General features: G+C 43.8%; 1 long non-coding RNA gene and 1 pseudogene across 1 annotated transcript; one reads left to right on the top strand and one right to left on the bottom strand.

Moving 5' to 3' along the window:
• Positions 1 to 648: 648 nt before the first annotated feature.
• On the bottom strand, positions 649 to 23139 carry LOC134737725 (uncharacterized). Its single transcript, XR_010122915.1, has 3 exons — positions 22750 to 23139; positions 5604 to 5893; positions 649 to 4599 (listed from the first exon to the last, which is right to left on the bottom strand). It is a non-coding gene; the product is annotated as an uncharacterized LOC134737725 (long non-coding RNA).
• LOC129032340 (U4 spliceosomal RNA) lies at positions 4784 to 4865 on the top strand (annotated as a pseudogene).
• Positions 23140 to 23382: the final 243 nt, after the last annotated feature.

Here is a 23382-nt window from a genome sequence, read left to right on the forward strand (position 1 = left end):
AATCAAGCTTTTAAAACATCATCTCAAAATGCAGATATAAAGAATAAAAAATAAGAAAATGATGGGAGAGGTAATAATAGACAGAGAAGACAGAATAAAGATCCAACTTATGAAAAATAATTTCTAAAAACAGAAAAAACAAAAAGCAAATCACAGGTATAATAGAAGAAAACTTTCCTGAGTGATGTGAAAATATCATTAAGCCCTCTGTATTCCAGGGTTTCCAATCTGCAGATTCAATCAACTGAGGATCAAAAATACTGGGAAAAACAATTAAATATAGTAATATGAAAATTAAAAATAATATAAATAAAATCAATACAATATAACAACTATTTATACAGCATTTACACTGTATTAGGAATTATAAATAATCTAGAGGTGATTTAAAGCAAACAGGAGGATGTGTGTAGGTTATGTGTAAATACTACGCCATTTTATATCAGGGACTTGAGCATCCTCAAATTTTGGTCTGTTTGGGGGTCCTGGAATAAGTCTCCATTTGATACTGAGGGATGTCTGTACCTGAGTATCCAAGTCAATAGGATTCTTCAACATTAGCCAAGTAGTTCACATTCTAGTGAACATTTGGAAGGACAAGAGGAGGAAGGGAGGGATGGAAGGAGGGAAAAGAGGAGATAACATAAGACTGAGCAGGAAACAAAATTTATTACACTATGCTTTTAGATAAGACTAAATATTACAAACATACAAATTCCTTAATTCAAATTAAAATTCCTACAGGATTTTAACTTCACAAAATAAGGAAGGATAAGAGAAGATAAAGAGGAGTGGACAGGAAACACAGTTTCCTACAGCATGTTTCTAGATAAGAAGACTAAATATTACAAACTTACAAATTCCTTAATTCAAATTAAAATTCCTATAGGATTTCTCTAACTTCAGGAAAATAAGTGCATTTGGAAGTCATGTGAAAATGGCTTCAACAAATAAGGAAAGGAAAAGAAAGACAAGAAAGGAAAGAGTGGAAAGTGAAGAGAAGGAAGAGATGGAGGAAGCCTAGCCCAACTGGATGTTACAACACTTTTGAATCCACAAAAATTAAGTAGATTTATAGTCATTACAAAGGATCCAACAGTCATGAGATTTGTCCAGTCTTCTCCAAACACTTAAAACTGCTGATCTAAATTTATTTATTTTGAGATGGTCTTGCTCTGTCTCCCAGGCTGGAGTGCAGTGGTGCCATCATAACTCACTGCAGACTCCAATTCTGGGCTAAAGTGATTCTCTCAGCTTAGCATGCTGAGTAGCTGGGGCCGCAGGTGCATGCTACCACACCCAGATAATTATTTTTTTTTGTAGAGATGGAGTCTTGCTGTGTTATCCGGGCTTGTTTCAAACTCCTGGCTTCAAAGGATCCTTCTGTCTTGGCCTCCCAAAGTGCTGGGATTACAGGTGTGAGCCACTGCACCTGTTCTTTAAATTTAAAAATTGAGCCAAGACAAAAAAGCAAGAAAGGGAAACCAGTTCCCAGAAATCAAGAGGGAGCTCTCAGCTGGAGCAGTGAACAGGAGTCCCAGTGGTGTGCTCCAAGGAGGGTGTGCAGGTGGGCTGGAGTTCTCACAGTAGGAGGGGTTCAAATGTCCATGAGAAGAAAGAATCCGGAATTTCTCTTCTTGTTTGAATCTAGGAGAGGAGAGTTTGGAAGTTTCCAGGCATGAGCAGGGAGGGAGCAGAAAATCTGTGTTTTGGCCACAGGTCATAGCCTGGAAGCAGAAATCCTTTAAAAGGCTGTAAAGTGAGAAGAAGCTCAGCCTGTGCTGTGGGCAGGTGTGAGGCCCAAAGTTACACTTCTGTGCTCAGGGTGTGGAGACAGCAGGCTGACAACCACGCTCACGGATGAGAAGTAGCTACAGCTGAGCCCAGTGTCAACTAAAATAGACCACAGGGTCCATTGCCCCAGAATGGGAATATTTGTACCCCAGGAACTAAAGTTAATAGAATAATCTGAATGAAACTGTAAACTAAAAATACTTTAAATATTCAAAGAGCTAAAGGAAGGGAAAGAGTCCATTCCTGCGGCTGTAACAAAATTTCATGTACTGGGTAATTTATAAACAATGGGAATTTATTTCTCCCAGTTCTGGAGGCTGAGAAGTCCAAGATCAAGGGCCAGTAAACTTGGTGTCTGGTGAGGGCTGCCCTCTGCTTCCAAGATGGGGCCTTGTTGCTGCTGTGCCCTGTGGAGAGGACAAACGCCGTGTTCTCTCTCACTTGGCGAGGGGATTCTCTCTCACGTGGCGAGGGGACCGAAGGCTGTGTCCTCACATGCCAGCAGAGTGGAAGCGGGAGGCAGTTCTCTGAAGTCTATTTTATAAGGACATTAATTCCGTTCATGAGACTGGAGTCCTCTTGGCCTATCACCTCCCAAGGGCCCCAACTCTTCATAGCAACCCCTTGAGAGTCAAGCTCCAATACAAGAATTTTGGGGGGATACATACATTCAAACTACAAAAATCCGTAAAGCAAGAATAGGCAATTATGAAATAAGAATCAGCAAACATGAAAAATAATTAAGAAGGAATCCTAGGTTTATAAGAGCTAAAAAGAAACCTCCAAGAGTTGCCGCGATGTCGCTGAAGAGGGAAGCCCAGTCATGCACGGGATGAGGACCGCATGTGTGACTGTGCTCCCGGAAGAGGATAATGGAGCTGAAAACTCCTATCACCTGGTGATGTCGGTGGCACCGCACATTCCTCACGTGTTTGTGGTATAAACAAACCTACTGCATGCCAGTTGTCTAAAAGTCTAGCACATAGAATTATGTGCATCCCGTAATACTTATAATGATAATAAATGATGATGTTACTGGTTTATGTAGTTACTGTACCATACTTTGAGTCATTTTTTTAGAGTATATTCCTTCCATTTGTTAAAAAATAGAAAAATAGTTACCTGTAAAACAGCCTCAGTGGGTCCTGCAGGAGGTATCCAGAGGATGACATTGTCATCATAGGAGGTGACAGCTCTATGCGTGTTATTGCCCTGAAGACCCTCCAGTGGAACAAGAGGTGGAGGTGGAAGACAATGGTATGGATGACCCTGACCCTGTGTAAGCCTAGGCTGATGTGTGGTGGCTTGATTTTTAGCACAAAAGTTTAAAAAGTGAAAAATTAAAGTAAAAATTTTTTAAGCAGAAAGAAGCTTATAGAATAAGAATATAAACAAAGAAAATACTTTTGTAGAGCTATAAAATGTGTTTGTGTTTTAAGCTAAGTGTTATTACACAAGAGTCAAAATGGTTAAAAAATAAGAGTTTATAAAGTTAAAAAGTTACAGCAAGTTCAGGTTAATTTATTATTGAAGAAAAAAATATTTTTATAAATGTAGTTGAGCCTAAGTGTGCAGTGTCTATAAAGACTTCAGCAGTGTAGACCTTCACATTCACCACTCCTCACTCACGGACTCACCCAGAGCAACTCCCAGTCCTGCCAGCTCCACTCACAGTACGTGCCCTAGACAACAGATGCCTTCTTTTTCATATTTTACACTATGTTTTTTGTTTTGTTTTGTTGTTTTGTTTTAGATGGAGTCTTGCTCTGTCACCCAGCTGGAGTGCAGTGGCGTGATCTTGGCTCACTGCAACCTCTGCCTCCCAAGTTCAAGCGATTCTCCTGCATCCTCAGCCTCCCAAGTAGCTGGGACTACAGGCACGCCCCACTACCCCTGGCTAATTTTTGTATTTTTAGTAGAGATGGGGTTTCACCATATTGGCCAGGCTGGTCTCAAACTCCTGACCTCGTGATCCACGCTCCTCGGCCTCCCAAAGTGTTGGGATTACAGGCGTGAGGCACTGCGCCTGGCCAACACTGTTTTTGCTATGCCTTTTCTATGTTTAGATACACAAATACTTCCCATTGTGTTACACTTGCCTACAGTATTCAGTGCAGTCACATGCTGTCTAGGTTTGTAGCCTGGGCAAGAGGCTAAACCACACAGCCTAGGGGTGTAGGAGGCCACACCATCCAGGTCTGTGTAAGTATGCGCTCTGATGTTCACACAATGACAAAATCATCTGACGATGCATTTCTCAGAACATATTCCCATCATTAAGTGATGCATGACTGCAGAAAACTGGGGGAAGAAACCTGAAAACTCGCCAGCCTGCAGCACAGTGAGATAAAGAAATGGAAACACATATGAGAAATTAAGAGACAGACAGAACAAGATGAGGTGCTTAAATATGCACCTCATAGAAGTTCTAGAAAGAGAACGGTGAGACTCTGGAATAGTCAATATTTGCAGAGATAATGCCTGAAATTTTTCCAGAATTGAAGGATATATGTGGTGTGATTTTAAAATATCCTCAAGTCCTAGACAGGATAAATAGAAACCAATTCCTGTGAAGACAGAGCATAACAAACTGCAAAATACAAGGATAAGGAGAAAAATGTGAAAGCTACCCGGGATTAAAAAACACCAAAAACAACAGATACAAGATGAAGGGTAAACAGTGAGACGGTCACACACCTCATCAGTAAGTAAGGCCGGATGCCGGTGTGCAGGGCAATTATATCCACAATCCTTACATTGTTCTGATCCAAGGACAGACAGACTTCACAGAGCAGGAGAGATAACCTGGAAAGAGAGAAACGAAGTGAATATTCGACAAAAAATGGATCACAAACCAGGACGACTAGGAGGATTAGACAGTAAGTGGTGTTCATATAATTGGTTGGCTATTTAGAAAAACACATTATCTACTGTATACAACCCCAAATATTAAGATTAAAGAGTTAATTTTGAAATAATCATAGTGCACAGCTTTGCACAGTGGTAATATTGCAGCCCATGAGGTTTATCCGAGGTGCGATTATTGCTAATTAAAAACTTCCCCACAGTAATAATAGTGTAAAATGTGGGATGAGTAAATTAGAAATGTGCCTAACATTACTGATGGTCAGAGAAACGCAGATCAAAGCAGCGTTCTCATAAGCAGAAGTTTTTAAAAATGTTAATGCCCAGTGCTGGGAGTCAGGTGGGGAGGGGCTAGGTAGCCTCCTAGATCCTTGGCAAGAGTGAGGCTACAAAGTGCTAGAATGCTTTTGGAAAGCAATTTGGAAATTTATGTGTTAAAAATGATCCAATGTCCATTACCTTTGACCCAGTAATGCCGCGATGAATCATCGACTTTGAGGGAATAATAAAGAACGGAGACAATGATTTATGCCTGAAGGTGTTCCTCACCACCTCATTTATAATAATGAAATCTAAGAGTAACTACAATGTCCATCATCTGAGAGATGTCTTCAAATAAATAAGGGAAAGCTAAGTGATGAAATATTATACTGTCAGTATAAACTGAGAGTTTTTAATAACAGGAGAAAATGTACATGGGATAATGTTAAGTAAAAAAAAAAGCAGGTTATGTTACTGAATATAAAAAATAACTGCAAGTCTCTTTTTAAACAAGCGTGACGCTGCCACAATATTGCCGCAGTTACCTTTGAGTGGTAAATTGTGGAAGACTTCTGTTGTCCTCCTCTTTTCTTCCATATGGGTGACTGCTTTATGAGCACAGCACAGTCAGGAAGGACTGTTTACGAAATTTGAAATACCTGCTGGAAGGAGCATCCTTTTACCTTCAGTTTGCACGGTGCTTTAGAGAAAGGCAGCACACGTTGCCCTGGGATCCTGTGCCGCTGTGTGCGGGAACGGTGTCTGGGGAGAGAGACGCCACCTGGAGCAGCTCTGAGCAACGGACTTTGATGACAGGTTTTGTCCTAGGACCAGCCATTTGCTGCGAAGGTTCCAGAAAGTACATGCCCTCATCCCTTAGCTCTGTGTCCTTGAGCCAAGCCGCCTGTCACCTTCTCTCCTTTCCACGGAGGACTCAGTCTCAGCTCAGGGGACTGCGACGATTGCACCAGTGCTGCCAAGAAGGAGGCCAATTAGTACAAAGTAAATTTTTCTCCCCCAGGGAAAATGGACGGAGGCCACCAGAGCACTTCTCTGATGGCAGAAAACACGAGTTTCCTGCGTCCTGGGCCAACCAGCCACAACCAGAGATGAAAGAGACCAGAGAACGTCCCACAGCCTCCTGGGCCAGAGCCGACCGGGCAATTAGACCTCAGCATTTATTTATGGAGCTAATTTTGTGTGTATTGCTCCTATTTCCGTCTGTAGATAAAAAGCAGAGATAATCAGCTTGGCTCAGAACGTGGATACTCTGGGAGCCCCACCCGCGGACCACTTTAAAGCAGAAGGATCCCACAGGGAATGGTTCTGAATTGGGGCCGAGGAATTCCACTCCACCACAAACTACACAAACCCCCTCTTCCCACTATGTCTTCCTCCAGCCGATTTGTGGAGGGGATATTTATAGGATTTCCACCATTTATGGAAGGCATTTTTGAAAGGAAAAATCAGGCGGGGGCGTTTTCCTAGTAAAAGCTTATGGTCGTCATCATTTGCTCTCATTAGCCCCAAATCCTCTTCACTGCAGTGTCAAAGCCCTCCTCCATTCTTTGCTTCACCACATTTTTATTCACTAACTGCTTCCCTAAGTTCTGCTGTCTCAGAGGCAATTTGTAATTAATAATGAAAACCCCACCTCCCAAGCTGTACTGGAGACGTGGGCATCTCACTAGCATGCATCTCTCCAGCAAATAGTGTTTCTTGGGGAGTGTTCTTAAGACTTCATCAAGCTTATCCCTACACAGAACAGACAGGCTTCCAGGTCACATCTGGGGACAATTGGGAGTTTGGAAATGTATCATATTTTTTCTCATGAAGTTTTCTCACCTGTCTTTGGAGCTGCCATCATTAACATTAGGGCAAAAATTAAAATAAAAAAAATACATGGTAAAACCAGCAGAGTAGTAGCTGATAAAACAAGCACAGTAACTAAAAAGAAAGTAATTTTGAGCTGATTGAAGAGAGAATAGTTTATTCCTCCTCCCAAAAATAACTGCTACCTCTTCAAACCTGACATTAAAATACCAGAAACAGATTACCTACTATGTTTTGAAATTTAAAGTGAACTTTATTATTTTAAGAATTTTAGAACAGTGCTTTTTCTTCTCATAACAATCAGATATCAGCTTCCTCTAAAAGTTTTTGAAAGTCTCCTCACACTAATTGTACTGCCTTTTTCTATTAAAAATACTTCAAGGAATGTGAAATGATTAGTCAATTCAAACATTCTCTATTAATCAGTGCTACGGTGAAGGCTTTAAGTATTGATGAAAACATGCCCTACTTAGGACAAACCAAATCATCTTTCAGGCGTTGGATCAGAGCCAATAACTTGAGAAATAAATATGTTGATTCTTCCACAAATCTTAAAGTCTGATCTGTGTTATCTTTGTTTCAATTATAAAAATAAAATAAAAGGTGCTTCATATATATAGTAGTCTTGCTATATGAAACAGACAAGAAAAAACAGGGCTTCAAATATATGGTATTCTTGCTATTTGAAACGGAAATCTGAAAGAATGAAGAAGGATGGCAAACAAGTAAAGATTTAATTTCGGTTTTCAAAGACAAATACGTTATTCTAGGTGATTAAAAAAGACAACCAGGCCTTGTATTGGTGCATTTTCATCCCCAAGTCAAATAAGCCACGTCTGCAAGAAAGGTCTTCTGTCTTTCGCTCTTGTCCAATTTACCTTCCAAAATGCAGGTGGGTGTCTAGGGCACTCTCTGTAGTAGCTGTGACTCTGAGCAGCTGATGACCATTTTGTGGTGGTGATTGTTATAAACAGAATCGTATCTAAGAAAAGCTGAAGGAACTAGAAGAAACTGCTATTTGAAAATTTGGTTGCGGACCTTTTGTAAAAGGGAGTCCTCTCCATGGAACACAGTCCACCTCAGGTTCTCCATTTGTCTAGGGGCACCTGCTACCTGTCCTGGAGTGGCAGGTGCTCCGGGGGACATGGCCATGTCTAAGCCCGCCCCTGTAGATGTGAGATCCTGCATCCCTCGGAGCTCAGTGTTGACTCTTTGAACAGACACCCCCCAACATACACACCCAGAGATCTGTGACCCATGGGCATTCCTGAAGTGCCCTGTCAGCAGAGTGTCAGGATGGGGTGGCTCTTGGGATCAACCGCATCTGACATCTTAACCTGCCCAGGGCTGCAGCCGTTCTGAAGCTGGGCGCACGGGCACCACCATGACAGAAAGACCACCCCTGAAACGCCAATTTTCTTTTCTTTATTCCTTTCTTTTTCTTTCCTTCTTTTTTTTTGTAGATGGAGTTTTGCTCTGTCTCCTAGGCTGGAGTGCAGTGGCTTGATCTCGGCTCACTGCAACCTCCATCTCCAGGGTTCAAGCAATTCTCCTGCCTCAGCCTCCCTAGTAGCTGGGATTACAGGCATGCACCACCATGCCTGGCTAATTTTTTTTTTTTTTTTGTATTTTTAGTGGAGACGGGGTTTTGCCATGTTGTTGAGATGCCAGTTTTTACAGGTTTCTACACGACGGCCATTCTGGAGTTATCACTTTGGTGACATGTACAACACCTCCATCCCACTGCCATGCACCAATAAAAATTCCACAAAATCACTCTAAGTCCAGTGCACTGAGATTACTGATGGAGGAGCAAGCGCCTGCTGTGTAAGGTGAGGGGTGATGCCCACTGGGGTGGGTGCCCACAGGAATCTCTTGGCCAAGGTATAGAGTTGACCGCCACTCAGAAGTCAAGTGAATGAGCAGAGGTCAGCGAGGCTGCCAATCAGCCAGAGAGTTTGGGCCATTCCCCTGAGATTTTACATCTAAATGAATGCTCCAGAGTTCACTGACACCAATGAATTTGGGGTTGGGGGGGGGGTTTGTTGCACACGGAGATACTGTTGGGAGTGGTGTGGGTGGTCATTCCCTGGCTCCTCTCTTCCTCCCACCCTCCAAACTCCAGCCACTGACTGGAGTGGACTGAGTGGCACCCCAAGTTCTCACAACAGGCAGAGGCAGCGCAGGGACCGGGCTCAGGGCAAAGGAGAGTGACTGGGATGCCTCACCCTGACTTCCTCTTGATCGCTTGGAACAACTTAGCTGAGTCTTTCTTCCACAGTCTCCTTCTTTCCTACATCCTGGGGGTCCTACCTGACACCGAAGGTACTAAGCTCCAGTCACTACTCCGGAGAGCAAGGGAGGAATGTGCATTCTGTGGTTGGTGGTTGTAAATAGAGAAAAGATGGTTTATCTACGGTGTCAGCCCCAATAGCTTGCCATGGGCCACGGCTCATGGCAGGATGGGGATGATGTGACCTTTTCCGTCATCATGTCACGGCCTGGGTCACAAATGCAGATGGGGGGGCATCTGTGTGGAATGTGTCCTTAGTGTCATGGCCTGCTTCTTACAGGGAGAGCCTCCAGCTCAGGCAGAGCAACAAGACCATGCCTCACAGCAAATGCAAACTGCTCATTTTCATAGTGGAAGCTGTTCCTGTGTCATTTGAAATCTTTTAGTAACATGTGATATACATAAACAAGAGTCTACATATAAATGTGTACAAACTAAACACATCCAGGAAGCCAGGCACCAGAATTAGCGGCACCAGATAAGTCAGTCCCACAGGGACTCCTTCCAAAACCAATCACAATTCTAACTTGTAATAACATAGATTAGTGTTGCCATAGATTTTTGTTTGTACTTCATGTAAATTGAATTGTGTCCCATATAGACTTTTGTGTCTGGCTTCATTAGCTAAACATGGTGTTTGTGGGATTTGTCCCAGGTAGGGGTGGAGCGCTCTTTTTTGTGGCTGCACAGTGCTCTCTTTGTGGGTATAGCACAGTTTATATGCTGGTGGATATCTGAGTAATTTGGGGATATTACTAATCATGTTCGTATAACTGACCTTTTTTGCCATTTAAAAATAAATAAATATAAATTGCAAATTTTGATTCCCTGTGCAAGAACTGGTGGATGAAATGTTTCCATTGAGTTGACATCACTGAAGGTGTTATTTTATTGATGCAAAATGATGACCTATACTTAGTATAATAATCAATTGACTTGGATAATATCTTTATTTTTAATGCCTGTGTGTGTGTGTGTGTGTGTGTGTGTGTATCTGTGACTTACTGCAACATGTATTTGTTATCCCACAGTTACCACGCATCAGGAGTCTGGGTCCTCTTGGCTGGCTGCATGCTCATCTGGAGTTTGAAGTCCTCTTCTAAGCTCATTCAAGTTCTTAGCAGAATTTAGTTCCTTGCAGTTCTATAACTGCGGCCCTCAACTCCTAGAGGCCGCCCTTCACTGTGGCAGTTGTGAATCTTGTGAGGTGGCTGCTTCTTCAGCATCAGTAGGAGAATGTCTCTAACCCCTGGTCCATCTTTATGGGGCTCATCTGATTATCTGGTACCCACCCAGGATGATTTGCCTTTGACAGGTCCTGCCCACTCTCAGGCAAAGGGGATTGTACAGCTTGAATCCTAGAAGTTGGGACTCAAGAGAGCCACACTGGAATTCTCCTGATCACATCTCTCTATCTCAGGGCAGTCTCTCCAGCAAACCAGTTTCACACTGACTTTACTCCTGCTTGGTGACTCATGGCTGCAAAGCAGCATGTCCCGTATTTTATTCTTTCCACTGTCTTTCCTTCCTGATGTGCCAAGAGTCTTCTATTTTCTTTCTGTTTAGCAAACTTCCCTGAGGCTTTCTTTTAGGGTAGGCTTGCTGGCAACACGTTCTCTTAATTTTCCTTTATTTGAGCACATCTTTATTTTTCTTTCTTTCCTAAAGGATACTTTTGCCAGATATGAAATTCAAGGTTGACAGCTTTTATTTCAGCACTTGGAAAATGTTGTGCCACTTCCTTCTGGCTCCCATAGTTTCTGTTGAGATACCTGCTGTCATTCAAATTGCTTCTCCCCCTGGGGGAAGGTATTGTTTTGCTGTCACCAATTTCAAGATTTTACTTTGTGTTTGGTTTCCTGGAATTTGATTATGCTGTGTTTTGGCCTGAGATTCTTTGAGTCCATCCTGTTTAGGATTTGCTCAGCATCTCAAATCTGTAAGTTGATGTCTTTTGCCAAACTTGGGAAATTTTCAGCCATTATTTATTTGAATACTTTTTCAGGATCTTCCTCTTTATTCTCTCCTTCTAAGACTTAGAGGACATGAGAATTAGATCTTTTGTTATAGTCCCACAAGTCCCCGAGGCTCTGTTTCTTTTTTTAGTCTATTTTCTCTCTATTGTCCGAATTGGTTAATTTCTGTTGTTCTCTCAAGTTCATCCATTCTTTCTTCTGTACTCTCCACTGAGTTTTTAATTTGAGTATTTCAGTTGTATTTTTAAAGCATTAATTGATCTGATCATATCCTTATTTTAAATAGACTGCATGTGCCTTTTAAACTGCTGTATTCCTTGCCATATCCTTCGAGCCCCTATCACAAACTCTACCTAATTCAGAAACACCTTTTAGTGAACACTGTGTACTTTTAAAGCTATGAAATCAGGGTTGGGCATGGTGGCTAAGGCCTGTAGTCCCAACACTTTGGGAGCCCAAGGTGGGTGGGTGGATCACTTGAGGCCAGGAGTTCAAGACCAACCTGGCCAACATGGTGAAACCCCATCTCTGCCAAAAATATAAAAATTAGCCAAACATGGTGATGCACACCTGCAATCCCAGCTACTCAGGAGGCTGAGCAGGAGAATCACTAAAACCTGGGAGGTGCAGGTTGCAGTGAGCTGAGATCCCACCACTGCACCCCAGCCTGGGTGACAGAGCAAGATTCTGCATCAAAAAAAAAAAAGGGCTATGAAATCAAATCAGCCTCCAGGAATAACGTCAGTTCAGAACAGGTAGGTTCTACTCTGAACAGATGAGGTTCCCAGTGTTCAAAGAGCTTACCCAATTTGTGACTGTCTTCCTGTGACAGGGCTTGGTGCCTGCATGGTGATCAGATCAGACATGAGTCCTTCTTCCCTATTTCTAAGATTATTCCTAATTTAAAAATCCCAAAAGTACTTCCGGGAGTCCTGGGAAAACCACCTTTTGGGACCTGGGTGCCTCCTCCCAAATAAATCATGTGTTATGAGACAAGCTTTTTTTAGTTGCCATACTCTGCTACATTAGTTGAAGCCTGAGGGTCTTAAAGATAAAAATGGCCAATTCATCTTGATTTTAATGCAAGGAGCTTGAATTCAGGCTCAGGCACCTAAGTTTGAAATGCAAGAGTGTGACTGACCTTTAGCTGTGTGTCGTTAAAGGATCTGTGTGTCATTTGTGTCTGGGACCAATCCAGAAGGCCCAGTTACTCTGACTAGGACACCAGACCCCAACTTTTGGGACCCTAAGTCTGGCATACCTGCCGTCTGCTCTCTGGGACAGCTGAGGAGACATCTGGACTGAGCCCCACTGATGGTGGATGTGCTGGTCCTTTCCATCCAGGTCACCAGGGCAGGTGGTCAGAAAAGTCCTCCCAACCTTGCTTCTGTTAGAAAGCCCTGGCCACCACTCGTGATGGCAACAGGCTGCCACCCTACCTCTTCTGTCTTCCCGCTCCTCCTTCTCCCCCAGTGGGTCTTTAGAGACTAGAAGGTGACACAAGGCTTTCTTTGTCTTGGTCTTCTGTGTTCTCTGTGTCAGGCAGGGCCTATATTAAGTTTCCTAGCTGCCATGACTAAGTGCCACAAACTTGGTGGCTTCCAACAAAAGAAGTTTATTCTCTCACAGTTCTGGAGGCTGGAAATCAAGAATCCAGGTGTTGACGGGGTTACGCGTCCTCTGAAGGCCCTGGCGGGGAATCCGTCCTTGCCTCTTCCTTCTTCTGGTGGCTGCAGGTGTTCCTGGTCTTGCTGGAGTGCATATCTCCACCTCATTTTCATACGGCCTTCTCTTCTCTCTGGTTCTCTCCTCTTCTGTCCTTTGCAAGGACACTTGACATTGGATTTAGGGCCTCTCTGAATAATCCAGGATGGTCTCATCTTGAGATCTTTTACTTAATTACATCTGCAAAGACTCTTTTTCCAAATACGATAATTCATAGGTTCTGGGCATTAAGACGTGGATGTGTCTTTTGTGGGGGCCACCATTCAATGCGTGGAGGGCCCAGTTGTTCAGAAGGGCAGGAGCCTGCTTCAATTCCACCTCTGGAACCAAAGGTCAGTTCTTAGTAAGCTCCTCTAGGACTGCCTTCTCATCTCTGGAATTTCATGCTCATGGTTTAGCTCATTCCAGTCCCATCTCAGAACAATCCTGAAGATCCATGTGCAGAAACAATAGCCCAGTTCATTCTGACACCACCCCCATGCAGCAGGAAGTTTTGACCTATCCACAACTGATTTGAAACACTCCAGTGATAAAGACATTGTTTTCTTTCAAGCCATCTGGAAGTCAGAGCAAGGAAGTTCTCCAGTTAACTTTGCCACATCTGGGTGCTAGTGATTCACGGAGAAGCAGCCTCGTTCTGGTTTTCATTTCAAGTGATGTTTACAAGGAATTTAAGCAGTCGCCTCTTGAAGGGTCTTTCAATCTATGGCCACTGCTTCTCGCAGAGCCCACTTCTCCTAAAAGCAGAATAACGTTTTCCACAACCCTATATTAGGAAACGTTGGAAGGATTAACAAATTCCTATTTGCAAATCAATTTCAGATCTAGTGGTCTGCAAGTATAAGATGTTGTTATTTTATTTGCTAATTAAAACCAGCTCCTTAAAATTTTGCTTTCCTCCCTCATTTGAATAACAAAGAGAAACAGAGATAGAACCACATCTGTTGAATCTTCTCAATTATTTCTGAATACGGGGTGGAGAGAAAGCAGGAGACATCATAAGCATGACGCACAGACACTGAGGAAACCATCGATGTGCTGCTGGCAGAAGGTCAAAGCCCAGCGAGCAAATGTGTTTCTATTTCTGCTCTCAATTAAGTCTCCGCTCTCCAACCTCAAGTTCAGAGTTGGACCTGGTGTTCACTTTTTCTCCTTCATGACAAAATTTAATCGGTGTTATCCTGGTCTACATTTATTTTTTAATATAGCTTCTTTCTTCTCGTCATCCTCAGCTTCAGTTTTCAACTCAGAAAATGCTGATTACATTAGAACATCCAGGGTCAAAGAGAAAGGGAAACAGATGGACATATAGTGGGTTAATATTAAGCGATTATGAGGATTACTCCAAATTCTTAAATGGTCTTGACAATACAATTTTTAAAACATTTTAAATTCAAACAGTGCGATTTGTGACTCCGTATTGCCAAACAAGCCAATGAATGTATTTCTTCTACTTCTCGTTTCTGCCCTTTGGCCTTTTAGACCTCAGTGTTCTCTTCTGACATGATCTTAGCCACATCCATGCGAAGGAAGACAGAAAATCCCACAGCTCTGACAGTGATTGTAATTTCTCTGATCTGACAGATACATCTTATACATCTCCTGCATGAGAAATCCCCTTTCCTGAGGCCAGGGACAGCCCTGGATGGAGGATTCTGGTTCATAGCTCCTTTGTTGATTTGTTTGCGTGTGAAACTCTGAATAAGAAACCTCCAGAAGGAGACAGTTATCTGGAGTGGCAGTGGTGGGCTTTGGATGAGGTTTCCCAGTTCTTCAGGTTCTTTCCATTTTAGAAAGGGTAAGTGGGGTAAGTGGGGAGAGTCTGGCGGTGTCTGGAGATCAGGGGGCCCAGGCAGTGCAAGTCTGTGTCTGCCCCGCCGATCTCACTCCTCCAAGGGCAGCAGGAAGCCACCTTGCCCACTCGCATCCTGTCCATGAGTGATACGGGTGGGGCTGACCCCACCTGGGTGTCCATGGCCCACCTTGGTTCCAGCAAACCTGGCTTACGTCACGCATCCCTCTCTGACTCCTTCCTCTTTCAGCCTCGCAGCCAGTTTGTCACCAGGTCCCTCTGAGGACAGGAAACATCAGGCCGTTTCTTGCGTTGCAAGGAGCCAGCTGTGCTGGACCCATTACTGTCACCTTCCCACGAAGCCCTCAAGACACCGCTGCATGGTCACATGGTGACTGTCATATCCACATTGTAAAGATGAGAAACCTGGAGCTCACAGGCCGTTTGTGCTGGTGGCTGGGCAGGGGCCAGGTTTGGAGCCAGCCTTCCCGCTGCTTTCCCCTTCCCCACTCACCATTTCCTCTCCTGTCCCTGCCTCCTGCTCCCATCCAGACCCTGATGCTCTCTATCTTCCCAGGCTATCGTGGCACCTTCCAGGCCGATGCCCCTATTTGCAGCATCACCTGCCCTAAATCCTCCCTCCACCATTGCCAAAAGCAATTTTCCCTTGAAATCTTTAAGCCGTCAACCTCCAAAGCCTTGGCCAGGCCTTCCTCTCCCTTTATTCTGACCCCTTCCTCCTGCTGGTCTCCTCCTTCCAGCTCCCTTTCTATAGAGGGAGATCACTCTCCTCCTCATTCCTAGGACAACTCCCCTGCTCCTTCCGTCATGCGCCTGCCCCGCCCTGGGAAACTACAGCCTGCCCCTGTTCCCAAGGACTTTGCAGTGCCTCCCCCTGCCCACACCCTGCCCACCTGGGAGCCAGGCATGACCACCTTCCACGGAGTCTTCCCTGAGTGCTTTGGACACAGGGAGCTCTCTGCATCCCTTGTCTGTATCTCTAGGGCCCTGGAGGCCTCCACAGTGGTGCTCTGTCTTTTGTCTCCCACCGGGCAGAACACTCGCTGAGGTCAGGGCATGCATCCTCCTTCACAGTTTCCCTACAGTGACTTTTTGGCTCTTTTTTGATGAATGAAACCCTTCTGTCACAACTCTACCATCAAAGCCCTTAGCAGCTTCACCCAGCCCTGCTTTCCTTCCTGGGACCTCTCTGATGTTCAGGAACCCATTGGCTGGCTCCCAGGCTCTCACCTCTCTTTCTAACTTGCCCAGTGATTCTAAACTGTGTTTCCAGAGCCTTCTGTATTTTCTGGGTTCCACTGAGCAGGAGGAGGGGCTGAAGCTGATGGGGGTCTGAACCTCTACTTTCCACAACTCACCCACAGCCAGAGCAGGAAGCCTTGTCCACTCTGTAGACTGAGCAGCTGGTACCTTTCTGGGTAGACTTCCTGGTTCAAATCCTGGCTCTGCCTCTTCCTCTCTACGTGGTCCTTGGGTGACCTATGCAGCCACTCTGCTGCCTCGTTTTCCTCATCTGTGAACTGGAGAGGATATCAGCCCTCCCTTAAAGGTTGCTGTGAGGATGGGAGGTATCAGAGCATGCACTGAAGCTTCGTTGGGTGAACGAGCCGGTGGAGGGTGGCCTCGGCTTCTTCCGTTGCTCCGACCCATGGAGCTCCAATGTCTTGGAGATTACAGCATGTCTTTGGTAAGAGTTTTCAGCCAGCTGCAGGCCAAGCCAGCGCCGTTTCCTCCTCTATGGGGCTCTGGTGGCAAGTCCTCCACCCTGTGGGAATCTCTCAGCCTCTCCCGCTAGGGCATTTAGCGGTTGGAGAAGACTTATGACAGCAGAGTGAATGATGACTGAGTGCTCACTGTGTTCCCAGGGCTGTGTGGAGCCAGCCATGGGCAGCCCTCACACGCCTGGGCTGTTCCGGAGCCCAGGCTCTCCATCTCTGACAATGCTAAGGGTCATTGACACAGTGCTGGAGTGGGAGTGCTTTCCTCCTGGCGGATCTCTGCTCAGCCCTTCTGAACCACCATCATCTCCAGATAGACATAGGCTTCCAGCCAAGAAGGCTAACCAGAGAGCTCCCGCATGCCCTGGGCACCAGGTGGATGAGAGAGCTCCCACATGCTGCGGACACCAGGGCTGGCTGAGAACCTGATGACAGGAAGCTGTGATAAAGCTGGAAATATAAACATGCAATGGGGTGAACAAAAGTATTACCCAAGAGTGGACCGTTTTTTTTTTTTTTTTTTTTTGAATTTAAAGAACAAGATTCAGACTTCGGGTAAAACTCATGGGTGACGTAAGCCAAGCACAGTGAGAAGGGTGATTTGATCCCATTTGGGACTTAACTGACAAATTGCATTGTTGAAGCAGTGATTTGTCAGAGAACAGCTCCAGGGGCTTGGAGTGTGGATACCAACTCAAGCAGAGGCTGCATGGAACAAACCCTCCCATTCAGGGGGAGCGAATCTAGGACCTCTGGGTTTAATCCTGTCTCTTTCGTTTGCTTATTTGTTTGTTTCTTTGATGTATTGTTCTATTTTCTCAGAGATTTTCTTGATTTTTATCTCCCAAATATTCTGTTGAAAACTTTTTTTTAGCAATCACATGTTGTTTCAAAAAAAAAGAAATTGTCCAAGGGCTTAGTTGTATTTTCTGTTCCCTTTTCATATCATCTTATTCTTGTTTCAAAGATCAACTTGTCTTCTCACTGAAGATAAACATTATTTGCTAGGATATTTTTGTTCCTAAATTATTTCCATTTCTTTTCTAGTCTATTCTGAAGAGTTCACCCTCAGGCTGGCATTTGGTGCCCTTTTTTTTTCTTCTCTACCCCTTGCCTTGATCATCTTCCAGGTTAAGAAAAAAAAAATTTACATTTAAAATCTGGGTCTCTGTAACTTTTGTATTCCAAATATAACTGAACCTAGAAAAAAATTTACTGGTTTATATCATAGTTAACTGACTTACTTCCATTATATATGTAGCCAATCTAGGCTTCAACAGTAAACTGAATTGGGTTATAGAAGGTAGGTATTTAAATGGCTAATTTGGGATTAATTATACTGACTACAATTCATGCTGTGACATGGTCCTGTTCATTTTAACTAGAATTTCATGGAACAGACATTACCAAAGTGTACCCATGTGCCAGCTGCCCTTGATTCACAGTGAGCCCACCTTGGTCCCTCTGGTCAGATCTGCTTGGGGTCAGGGTGCTTCCTACAGAGCTTGGGAAATGCTGTGACACTGGGCACCCTGTCCTTACACTGCAGCAAGTCAAGGCATGAGAACTCTGGGTAACATGCCTTGCCAGGAGAAACTGTGACCCCCAGGAAGCAGCAGAGAACAGAAACTCTGCTGATTATATATATAAAAAATATGTCATGCTGCTGAGTGTGGTTTGGGGAAGGGATGGCATGAAGAGATACTAGGCAGGATGCCCGTCTTGGAGTCCCAATACTCTTACTTCCAGGAATCCAGTATTCCTACCAACCAAAACATCATGTTAGTAACCAAGGCTTCCACAAAAAGCAGGCTCATCAAGAGCTTTAAAAAGGAAGGCAGGAAGTGACAGGAGCTCTGGTTCCATCCTCATCTGCTACCCACCTCTCTCGCTCGCTCTTCAAAGCAGACTTTGAAGAGAACTTTTTAAAAAAACATCTTTATTTGCCCAAAATGGAAAGAGTGATCTCATTAGACCCAGGGCTGTGATTTCACTTTAGGTTCAGTGGGAAGGATCGGCGAGCTCCTTGGTAACAAAGCCCATGAAACACAGACATGTTCACTATGGCAAGTGGACGTTGGCAGGACCTCTGTCATTCAACGCTACATAAACACTCGGTTCCACACTGCAGACTTCTAAAAAAGAATGTACATTTGACTCCATTTCAAGTTGAAGAGAGTTTAATGAGCATCCATGTGTGGTGAGCGTGTTGGCCTCTTCTTGGGGTGTGAAAATACGTATGTGTAGCACATGTGTGCATGTGCGTGTGAGGGCGTCCCCTTCATGGAACAGCCAATCTTGCTGTGGAGACAAGATTACCTCACATCTGATTATCAGCAGTAATCCCAATGACCTTAATAAAAACAGCAGTTCCCATTTATTGGGCACTTAACTGTGTACCGCGTTCTGACCAAGGAGCATTCCAGGGCTCACACGGTGACTGGCACAGAGGACACTCAGTCAATCAATGTTAGTTTCTGTTACACCAGATTTTGCTGTGTTCAGTGTTCCTGGAAGGAGACAGCTCTGATTTGACCAGTGACTGAAAAGGCCTAAAATATTGAGGCAGGCTCCCCACTGTCCTCTCGGACAGGTCTCATCACCATGGACATTTCAACTCGCCAGGGTGGAAACAGCCTAGGATCACTCCAAAGCCAGCCTCTGCATCCTGCTCTGTTCCTGCAAGATTCCTACTCCAGCCCGCATCTGCCAGGCTGCCTGATACCTTTACAGCTTTACAGGTAGCATGCAGCCTCTACACCATGATAAAGAACACATTGACCACATGCACTTTCCTCTTCCTGGAGGCCTGCACGGTGTGAAATTCACTGTCAGTCACAGAGACCCTTCAGATCTGGGCAAGACCAGTCTCTCTGGAACTGAGGCCCTGAGTGAGGCAGTTTTTTACACCCAGTTGGTTTCCATTATTATTCTAATTGAATTGCCAGCTTCTCTTGAAGTTAGCAAAGTTTGTTACTTCGTGCTTCTTAATTATACACATCGGATAACAGCTCTGAATGCCAAAGCTAGAACAATTCAAAGTGATTTTTTAAATGAACAATAAGCCAGTTAGATTCCTCTGTGGCAAGCATGTCACAGCTTCCTCTACCCCAGGTCCTAAAAGATCCTACTAATGGTTTCCTACATTATTACACTAATGTGCCTGGGGGCTGGTCTACTGGGAAACGGATCTGTAATAAATATGTCAACAGCAGTGAAGGACAAGAAGCTGGGTCCTCTGCCCCCGGGCCCAGTGGGGCTGTGGCACAACACAGCTCCAGGGCACCATGTGCCAGCCTTGTTGCATCTTTTTGGGGTGGATTTTGATGATGAAAGAAGAGTTATTGATCTTAATGAGGCTTCCTTGCACTTTCGTCAAAACTGTTGTCACATTTGGTCAGAGGCCTCACATGGGGCCCTTGTTAGGGTGAGTCTTAGAAGGAAAACTAAGCAATTAAGCAAATCCAATTGCCTGGAAGCACCAGGGCTCCACAGACCAGAATTCAGCCGGAAAGCAAGAGCACTAATGGGGCTGCGAACCCTGAACCTGTGACACCATCACTTTGGACTCACCCTGGGCGATGGGTCCAGAGGGAGCAGTGTCAGTTTCCTAGCACTACTGTCACAAATCATCTCGAGCTTGGCAGCTTAAAACAACACAAATCTATGATCTTCTGGTTCTGGAAGAGGAAGTCTGAAATGAGTCTTATGGAGCTAAGGGGGTGTCTGCAGGAATGTGTTCTTCTGGAGGCAAACCCATTGCCTTGCCTCTTTCAGCTTCTGGAGGTTGTCTATCTGTCTTCCATGATGTGATCACATCGTGACACTCAACCTCTGCTTCTGTCCTATTTCCAGTCTCTCTGACCCTGATCCTCCTGCCTCTGAATTATAAGGATCCTTATGATGACATTAGGCCCATCCAGATAACTCAAGACAAATTCCCTGTCTCAGGACTCTTAAACTGGAAGTCCCAGCCAGAGCAATCAGGCAAGAGAAGGAAATAAAAGTCATCCAAACAGGAAATGAAGTCAAGCTATATCTCTTCACCAACGATGTGACTCTATACCTAGAAAACTCTCATGACTCCACCAAAAGGCTTCTGGAACTGACAAACTACTTCAATAAAGTTCCAGGATACAAAATCAATGTTCGAAAATTAGTAGCATTTCTATACACCAATAATGTTCAAGCTGAGAGCCAGTTCAAGAAGGCAATCCCATTTACAATGTCACACACACACAAATACCTAGGAATACATCTGACCAAGAAGGTGAAACATTTCTACAAGGAGAACTAAAAAACACTGCTGAAAGAAATCATAGAGAGCACAAACAAATGGAAAAACTTTCTATGCTCATGGATTGGAAGAATCAATACCATTAAAATGGCCATATTACCCATATTACTCCTATCAAACTACCAAAAGCATTTTTCACAGAATTAGAAAAAAATATTCTAAAATTCATACAGAACCAAAAAAGAGCCTGAATAGCCAAAGCAATTCTAAGCAAAAAGAGCAAAGCTGGAGGCATCACATTACCCAACTTCAAACTATGCTATAAGGCTATAATAACCAAAACAGCATTGTACTGGTGCAAAAACAGACACTTGGACCAATGGAACGGAAGAGAGAACGCACAAGTAAAGCCACACTTCTACAACCATCTGATCTTTGACAAAGTTTAAAAAAAATAAGCGATAGGGAAAGGACTCCCTATTCAATAAATGGTGCTGGGATTACTGACTAGCCATATGCAGATGAATGAAAGTGGACTTCTACCTTTCGCCATACACACAAATTAACACAAGGATTAAAGATTTAATTATAAGACCCCAAACTATATGAATCCTAGAAGAAAACCTAGGAAACACGATTCTGAACATCATCCTTGGGAAAGAATTTATGACTAATATTATGACTAAGTCCTTAAAAGCAATTGCAACACAAATTGACAAATGGGACCTGTTCAAACTAAGGAGTGTCTGCATAGCAAACGAAACTATCAACAGAGTAAACAGAACAGCTTACAGAATAGGAGAAAATACTCTCAAACTATACCTTTTACAAAGGTCTAATATCCCCAATCTAGTAGGAACGTAAATAATTGGACAAGCAAAAAATAACCCCATTAAAAATTGAGCAAAAGATACGAGCAGACACTTCTCAAAAGAGGACATACTAGCAGCCAACAGACATACGAAAAAATGCTCAACATCACTAATCATCAGAGAAATGCAAATCAAAACCACAATGAGATACCATCTCACACTTGTCAGAATGGTTATTGTTAAAAAGTCAAAAAATAACAGATGCAGGTGAAGCTGTAGAGAAAAGGGAATGCTTATACACTGTAGGTGAGAATGTGAATTAGTTCAGCCACTGTGGAAAGCAGTTTGGAGATTTCTCAAAGAACTTGAAACATAACCATCATTTGACCCAGCAATCCTATTACTGGGTATATACCTGAAGGAAAATAAACTATTCTACCAAAAAGATGCATGCACACATATGTTCATTGCAGCACTATTCACAATAGCAAAGATATGAAGTCAACCTAGATGTGCGTCACGGTGGATTGGATAAAGAAAATGTGGTACCTATACACTATGGAATACTATACAGCCATAAAAAAGAATGAGATCATGTCCTTGACAGCAACATGGATGTAGCTGGCAGCCATCATCCTAAGTGAATAATTGGAAGACAGGAGGGTCTGTGTCAGTGAAATTGGAACAGAAGACCAAATACCACATATTCTCGCTTATAAGTGGGAGTTAAACATTTGGGCTCATGGACATAAAGATGGCAACAATAGAAACTAGGGGCTACTAGAGGAGGGAGGGAGAGAGGAAGGAGAACAGGGGTTGAAAAACTGTTGGGTACTATGCTCAGTACCTGGGTGATGGGATCTTTAGTACCCCAAACCTCAGCATCAAGCAATATACCCATATAACAAACCTGCACGTGTATCCCCTGAATCTAAAATAAAAGTTCAAATGATTTTTTCATGAAAAAAGTAAAAAAAAACACAAAAAACAAAAAAAAAACCTCTTAATCACATCTGGAAAGTCCCTTTTGTTATGGAGAGTCACATATTTACAGGCTCTGGGGATTAGAATGTGGGCATCCTGGGGGCCATTATTCTGCCTCCATAGGAACATCGTCCTAAATCAGAAGACAGAAGTGCTCCTTGTGGGAGAGGAATTACAGGAAGTGAAGCTCTGTGTTAGTCACAGGGCTCTCCCTGGGCTCTCCTGGGGAGAGGGGACAGGGACATGAAAAGCACAGCCTGTAAAACTCAAGGCAGTGTCTGCGAGAATGAGCATGAGAACGATCTCTAACGCCGACATCAGACTTCACTCTTGTGCACTCTTTGTCTTAGTCATTAGGGCCAGCTCACTGGATGTGTTCCATTTTTCATCCCAATTTATAAAAAAACAAATGAGGTCATGAAATGCTGAGTTACTCACCCAAGATCACAACTCTGTACACATCTGTCAAGGTGGTGAGGTCTGCAGACAAATCAAGGCCAGAATGCCCATCTTTCCCTTTTAAGGTGAATTCAAATATTTTAGAATCTCAGAGGAGCCCCTTCCAAAGAAAGGTGGCATTTTTCATGATCACTTTCCCACATGAAAGACCTCACTGAAGGAGCCAAAGAGTTGAAACCCTCAGATGCCGAAGGAGCCCTTCTTCCTGCGATGCAAAGATCTTTAAGCCATGATTCATGGTGCCAACAATCTGTTGCTGACTCTTCTAAGTATAAATCAACTTGACAATGCACATTCTCTGCCTCATGTGCTCTTCAGACCCAGCCTCTTCACAGGACGCTGCTTCGTGATGTAAGCTCTGGACAATGTGAGCTGTGGAGTGTGATTAATGTGCCACGTGTCTTCAGGAGGATGAGAGGTTGTGTGTGTGTGTGCCTTAGTGTTGGTGTGTCCTCCCTGAAGTTCAGGGCTCTGGGAGTCCCTTCCCTACAGAGAAAAAGGAGGGGTAAGCACAAACTCCACTGAAAAAAGGAGAAAATGTCAAAGGAGAATTTACTTAGCATGAAATATTTTCACAACCCAAAAAGATAAGGAATGTTAGGATGAAGAGAA

This window comes from Pongo pygmaeus, chromosome 11, assembly GCF_028885625.2.
Source record: "Pongo pygmaeus isolate AG05252 chromosome 11, NHGRI_mPonPyg2-v2.0_pri, whole genome shotgun sequence".
Taxonomy (NCBI): domain Eukaryota; kingdom Metazoa; phylum Chordata; class Mammalia; order Primates; family Hominidae; genus Pongo; species Pongo pygmaeus.